Consider the following 6372-nt stretch of genomic DNA (forward strand, 5'->3'; position numbering starts at 1 on the left):
TGCTATGGCGAAGGTGATGCTTGCTATGGCGAAGGTGATGCTTGCTATGGTGAAGGTGATGCTTGCTATGGTGAAGGTGATGCTTGCTATGGTGAAGGTTTTGCTTGCTATGGTGAAGGTGATGCTTGCTGTGGTGAAGGTGATGCTTGCTGTGGTGAAGGTGATGCTTGCTGTGGTGAAGGTGATGCTTGCTGTGGTGAAGGTGATGCTTGCTGTGGTGAAGGTGAGGCTTGCTATGGTGAAGGTGACGCTTGCTGTGGTGAAGGTGACGCTTGCTGTGGTGAAGGTGACGCTTGCTATGGTGAAGGTGACGCTTGCTGTGGTGAAGGTGACGCTTGCTGTGGTGAAGGTGACGCTTGCTATGGTGAAGGTGATGCTTGCTATGGTGAAGGTGATGCTTGCTATGGTGAAGGTGATGCTTGCTATGGTGAAGGTGATGCTTGCTGTGGTGAAGGTGATGCTTGCTGTGGTGAAGGTGACGCTTGCTGTGGTGAAGGTGACGCTTGCTATGGTGAAGGTGATGCTTGCTATGGTGAAGGTGATGCTTGCTATGGTGAAGGTGATGCTTGCTATGGTGAAGGTGATGCTTGCTATGGTGAAGGTGATGCTTGGTATGGTGAAGGTGATGCTTGCTATGGTGAAGGTGATGCTTGCTATGGTGAAGGTGATGCTTGCTATGGTGAAGGTGATGCTTGCTATGGTGAAGGTGATGCTTGGTATGGTGAAGGTGATACTTGGTATGGTGAAGGTGATACTTGGTATGGTGAAGGTGATACTTGGTATGGTGAAGGTGATACTTGGTACGGTGAAGGTGATACTTGGTACGGTGAAGGTGATACTTGGTACGGTGAAGGTGATACTTGGTACGGTGAAGGTGATACTTGGTACGGTGAAGGTGATACTTGGTACGGTGAAGGTGATGCTTGGTACGGTGAAGGTGATGCTTGGTACGGTGAAGGTGATGCTTGGTACGGTGAAGGTGATGCTTGGTACGGTGAAGGTGATGCTTGCTATGGTGAAGGTGATGCTTGCTATGGTGAAGGTGATGCTTGCTATGGTGAAGGTGATGCTTGCTATGGTGAAGGTGATGCTTGCTATGGTGAAGGTGATGCTTGGTATGGTGAAGGTGATGCTTGGTATGGTGAAGGCGATGCTTGGTATGGTGAAGGTGATGCTTGCTATGGTTAAGGTGATGCTTGCTATGGTGAAGGTGATGCTTGGTATGGTGAAGGTGATGCTTGGTATGGTGAAGGTGATGCTTGGTATGGAAGGTGATGCTTGCTATGGTGAAGGTGATGCTTGCTATGGTGAAGGTGATGCTTGGTATGGTGAAGGTGATGCTTGCTATGGTGAAGGTGATGCTTGGTATGGTGAAGGTGATGCTTGGTATGGTGAAGGCGATGCTTGGTATGGTGAAGGTGATGCTTGGTATGGTGAAGGTGATGCTTGGTATGGTGAAGGTAATGCTTGGTATGGTGAAGGTGATGCTTGCTATGGTGAAGGTGATGCTTGGTATGGTGAATGTGATGCTTGGTATGGTGAAGATGATGCTTGCTATGGTGAAGGTGATGCTTGCTATGGTGGAGGTAATGCTTGCTATGGTGAAGGTGATGCTTGCTATGGTGAAGGTGATGCTTGCTATGGTGAAGGTGATGCTTGCTATGGTGAAGGTGATGCTTGCTATGGTGAAGGTGATGCTTGCTATGGTGAAGGTGATGCTTGCTATGGTGAAGGTGATGCTTGCTATGGTGAAGGTGATGCTTGCTATGGTGAAGGTGATGCTTGCTATGGTGAAGGTGATGCTTGCTATGGTGGAGGTGATGCTTGCTATGGTGAAGGTGATGCTTGCTATGGTGAAGGTGATGCTTGCTATGGTGGAGGTGATGCTTGCTATGGTGAAGGTGATGCTTGCTATGGTGAAGGTGCTGCTTGCTATGGTGAAGGTGATGCTTGCTATGGTGAAGGTGATGCTTGCTATGGTGAAGGTGATGCTTGCTATGGCGAAGGTGATGCTTGCTATGGCGAAGGTGATGCTTGCTATGGCGAAGGTGATGCTTGCTAGGTGAAGGTGATGCTTGCTATGGTGAAGGTGAGGCTTGCTATGGTGAAGGTGACGCTTGCTGTGGTGAAGGTGACGCTTGCTGTGGTGAAGGTGACGCTTGCTATGGTGAAGGTGACGCTTGCTGTGGTGAAGGTGACGCTTGCTGTGGTGAAGGTGATGCTTGCTATGGTGGAGGTAATGCTTGCTATGGTGAAGGTGACGCTTGCTATGGTGGAGGTAATGCTTGCTATGGTGAAGGTGATGCTTGCTATGGTGGAGGTGATGCTTGCTATGGTGGAGGTGATGCTTGGTATGGTGAAGGTGATACTTGGTATGGTGAAGGTGATACTTGGTATGGTGAAGGTGATACTTGGTATGGTGAAGGTGATGCTTGCTATGGTGAAGGTGATGCTTGCTATGGTGAAGGTGATGCTTGCTATGGTGAAGGTGATGCTTGCTATCGTGAAGGTGATGCTTGCTATGGTGAAGGTGATGCTTGCTATGGTGAAGGTGATGCTTGCTATGGTGAAGGTGATGCTTGCTATGGTGGAGGTAATGCTTGCTATGGTGAAGGTGATGCTTGCTATGGTGAAGGTGATGCTTGCTATTGTGAAGGTGATGCTTGCTATGGTGAAGGTGATGCTTGCTATGGTGAAGGGGATGCTTGCTATGGTGAAGGCGATGCTTGCTATGGTGAAGGTGATGCTTGCTATGGTGAAGGTGATGCTTGCTATGGTGAAGGTGATGCTTGCTATGGTGAAGGTGATGCTTGCTATGGTGAAGGTGATGCTTGCTATGGTGAAGGTGATGCTTGGTATGGTGAAGGTGATACTTGGTATGGTGAAGGTGATACTTGGTATGGTGAAGGTGATACTTGGTATGGTGAAGGTGATACTTGGTATGGTGAAGGTGATACTTGGTACGGTGAAGGTGATACTTGGTACGGTGAAGGTGATACTTGGTACGGTGAAGGTGATACTTGGTACGGTGAAGGTGATACTTGGTACGGTGAAGGTGATACTTGGTACGGTGAAGGTGATGCTTGGTACGGTGAAGGTGATGCTTGGTACGGTGAAGGTGATGCTTGGTACGGTGAAGGTGATGCTTGGTACGGTGAAGGTGATGCTTGGTACGGTGAAGGTGATGCTTGCTATGGTGAAGGTGATGCTTGCTTATGGTGAAGGTGATGCTTGCTATGGTGAAGGTGATGCTTGCTATGGTGAAGGTGATGCTTGCTATGGTGAAGGTGATGCTGCTATGGTGAAGGTGATGCTTGCTATGGTGAAGGTGATGCTTGCTATGGTGAAGGTGATGCTTGCTGTGGTGAAGGTGATGCTTGCTATGGTGAAGGTGATGCTTGCTATGGTGAAGGTGATGCTTGCTATGGTGGAGGTGATGCTTGCTATGGTGAAGGTGATGCTTGCTTTGGTGAAGGTGATGCTTGCTATGGTGAAGGTGATGCTTGCTATGGTGAAGGTGATGCTTGCTATGGTGAAGGTGATGCTTGGTATGGTGAAGGTGATGCTTGGTATGGTGAAGGTGATGCTTGGTATGGTGAAGGTGATGCTTGGTATGGTGAAGGTGATGCTTGGTATGTTGAAGGTGATGCTTGGTACGGTGAAGGTGATACTTGGTACGGTGAAGGTGATACTTGGTACGGTGAAGGTGATGCTTGGTACGGTGAAGGTGATGCTTGCTACGGTGAAGGTGATGCTTGGTATGGTGAAGGTGATGCTTGGTACGGTGAAGGTGATGCTTGCTATGGTGAAGGTGATGCTTGCTATGGTGAAGGTGATGCTTGCTATGGTGAAGGTGATGCTTGCTATGGTGAAGGTGATGCTTGCTATGGTGAAGGTGATGCTTGCTATGGCGAAGGTGATGCTTGCTATGGCGAAGGTGATGCTTGCTAGGTGAAGGTGATGCTTGCTATGGTGAAGGTGATGCTTGCTATGGTGAAGGTGTTGCTTGCTATGTTGAAGGTGATGCTTGCTATGGTGAAGGTGATGCTTGCTATGGTGAAGGTGATGCTTGGTATGGTGAAGGTGATATTTGGTATGGTGAAGGTGATACTTGGTATGGTGAAGGTGATACTTGGTATGGTGAAGGTGATACTTGGTATGGTGAAGGTGATACTTGGTACGGTGAAGGTGATACTTGGTACGGTGAAGGTGATACTTGGTACGGTGAAGGTGATACTTGGTACGGTGAAGGTGATACTTGGTACGGTGAAGGTGATACTTGGTACGGTGAAGGTGATGCTTGGTACGGTGAAGGTGATGCTTGGTACGGTGAAGGTGATGCTTGGTACGGTGAAGGTGATGCTTGGTACGGTGAAGGTGATGCTTGCTATGGTGAAGGTGATGCTTGCTATGGTGAAGGTGATGCTTGCTTATGGTGAAGGTGATGCTTGCTATGGTGAAGGTGATGCTTGCTATGGTGAAGGTGATGCTTGCTATGGTGAAGGTGATGCTGCTATGGTGAAGGTGATGCTTGCTATGGTGAAGGTGATGCTTGCTATGGTGAAGGTGATGCTTGCTATGGCGAAGGTGATGCTTGCTATGGCGAAGGTGATGCTTGCTAGGTGAAGGTGATGCTTGCTATGGTGAAGGTGATGCTTGCTATGGTGAAGGTGATGCTTGCTATGGTGAAGGTGATGCTTGCTATGGTGAAGGTGATGCTTGCTATGGTGAAGGTGATGCTTGCTGTGGTGAAGGTGATGCTTGCTCTGGTGAAGGTGATGCTTGCTGTGGTGAAGGTGATGCTTGCTGTGGTGAAGGTGATGCTTGCTATGGTGAAGGTGATGCTTGCTGTGGTGAAGGTGATGCTTGCTGTGGTGAAGGTGATGCTTGGTATGGTGAAGGTGATGCTTGCTATGGTGAAGGTGATGCTTGCTATGGTGAAGGTGATGCTTGCTATGGTGAAGGTGATGCTTGCTATGGTGAAGGTGATGCTTGCTATGGTGAAGGTGATGCTGCTATGGTGAAGGTGATGCTTGCTATGGTGAAGGTGATGCTTGGTACGGTGAAGGTGATGCTTGGTACGGAGAAGGTGATGCTTGGTACGGTGAAGGTGATGCTTGCTATGGTGAAGGTGATGCTTGGTACGGTGAAGGTGATGCTTGGTACGGTGAAGGTGATGCTTGGTACGGTGAAGGTGATGCTTGCTATGGTGAAGGTGATGCTTGCTATGGTGAAGGTGATGCTTGCTATGGTGAAGGTGATGCTTGCTGTGGTGAAGGTGAGGCTTGCTATGGTGAAGGTGACGCTTGCTGTGGTGAAGGTGACGCTTGCTGTGGTGAAGGTGACGCTTGCTGTGGTGAAGGTGACGCTTGCTGTGGTGAAGGTGACGCTTGCTGTGGTGAAGGTGATGCTTGCTATGGTGAAGGTGATGCTTGGTACGGTGAAGGTGATGCTTGGTATGGTGAAGGTGATACTTGGTATGGTGAAGGTGATACTTGGTATGGTGAAGGTGATACTTGGTATGGTGAAGGTGATACTTGGTACGGTGAAGGTGATACTTGGTACGGTGAAGGTGATACTTGGTACGGTGAAGGTGATACTTGGTACGGTGAAGGTGATACTTGGTACGGTGAAGGTGATACTTGGTACGGTGAAGGTGATACTTGGTACGGTGAAGGTGATACTTGGTACGGTGAAGGTGATGCTTGGTACGGTGAAGGTGATGCTTGGTACGGTGAAGGTGATGCTTGGTACGGTGAAGGTGATGCTTGGTACGGTGAAGGTGATGCTTGCTATGGTGAAGGTGATGCTTGCTATGGTGAAGGTGATGCTTGCTATGGTGAAGGTGATGCTTGCTATGGCGAAGGTGATGCTTGCTATGGCGAAGGTGATGCTTGCTAGGTGAAGGTGATGCTTGCTATGGCGAAGGTGATGCTTGCTATGGCGAAGGTGATGCTTGCTAGGTGAAGGTGATTCTTGCTATGGTGAAGGTGATGCTTGCTATGGTGAAGGTGATGCTTGCTATGGTGAAGGTGATGCTTGCTATGGTGAAGGTGATGCTTGCTGTGGTGAAGGTGATGCTTGCTGTGGTGAAGGTGATGCTTGCTGTGGTGAAGCTGATGCTTGCTGTGGTGAAGGTGATGCTTGCTGTGGTGAAGGTGAGGCTTGCTATGGTGAAGGTGACGCTTGCTGTGGTGAAGGTGACGCTTGCTGTGGTGAAGGTGACGCTTGCTGTGGTGAAGGTGACGCTTGCTGTGGTGAAGGTGACGCTTGCTGTGGTGAAGGTGATGCTTGCTATGGTGAAGGTGATGCTTGCTATGGTGAAGGTGATGCTTGCTATGGTGAAGGTGATGCTTGCTATGGTGAAGGTGA

This window comes from Amblyomma mixtum, unplaced genomic scaffold (genome assembly GCF_055824585.1).
Source record: "Amblyomma mixtum isolate Tamu unplaced genomic scaffold, ASM5582458v1 scaffold_15, whole genome shotgun sequence".
Lineage (NCBI taxonomy): Eukaryota > Metazoa > Arthropoda > Arachnida > Ixodida > Ixodidae > Amblyomma > Amblyomma mixtum.